Source organism: Cynara cardunculus (assembly GCF_001531365.2).
Source record: "Cynara cardunculus var. scolymus isolate 2C chromosome LG 13, CcrdV1, whole genome shotgun sequence".
In the NCBI taxonomy this organism is placed as follows: domain Eukaryota; kingdom Viridiplantae; phylum Streptophyta; class Magnoliopsida; order Asterales; family Asteraceae; genus Cynara; species Cynara cardunculus.
Genome location: NC_037540.1, coordinates 29,582,769 through 29,583,923, shown reverse-complemented (window position 1 = coordinate 29,583,923; position 1,155 = coordinate 29,582,769).

Here is a 1,155-nt window from a genome sequence, read left to right as displayed (position 1 = left end):
GGCAGTTTTGATTTTTGTTCGAATCTGGTCAATCTTTTCAGACGTTACTTGCACAATCTCGGGACCTGTCAACTGTTTTTCACCTACCTTTATTCCAACATAATGGCGTTCGACATTTTCTTCCATATAGGACTTCATAAGGTTCCGCTTGGATGCTAGAGTGATAACTATTATTGTAGGCAAATTCTATCAACGGCAAATGTTCTTCCCATGATCCCCTGAAGTCGATGACACAAGATCTCAACATATCTTCAAGAGTTTTGATGGTTCCTTCACTTTGTCCATTTGTTTCTGGGTGATAAGCCATACTTAATCTGATTTGTGATCCCAAAGCTCTTTGCAGACTTTCCCAAAATTTTGAAGTAAAGCGACTGTCTCTATCAGATATGATGGACAATGGAACTCCATGTCTAGTCACAATTTCTTTGATATAGATTTGACCCAATCTTTTCAATGAATAAGTCTCTTTTATTGGTAGGAAATGTGCAAACTTTGATAGACGGTCCACTATTACCCATATTGCATCATAAGCTTTTGGAGTTCATGGTAATTTCATGATAAAGTCCATCGTAATATGATCCCATTTCTAGATCGATATTTCCAATGATTGTAGATTCCCATAGGGTCTCTGATGCTCTATTCTAACTTGCAAACAAGTTAAACATCATTCTACATATATTGCGATGTCTTTCTTGAGACCTGGCCACCAATAAAATACCTTCATATCCTTATACATCTTGTTGGTACCTGGGTGGATGGAATAACGGGACTTCTGACTTTCATTTAGGATGGTTTCTTGAGTATTCCCATAATTTGGTACCCATATCCGACCTTGGAAACATAATATTCCCTCCCCATTAGGTTCCATGATGGAAATTATTTTACCCACTTTTTCTGATTTCTTGTTTTCTTTCTTGACAGCCTTTGTTTGGCATTTCTGTATTTTCTTATGCAAATCTGGGTTTAAACTTATTTTCATCACCACTGCCTTGATAGTTCCACTTCTCTCTTTATGCCTCAGAGCATCGGCTACAACATTAGCCTTTCCTGGCTGATACAAAATTTCACAGTCATAGTCATTAACTAATTCAATCCATCGTCGCTATCTCATATTCAGATCCTTCTGGTTGAACAAGTGTTGTAGGCTTTTGTGAT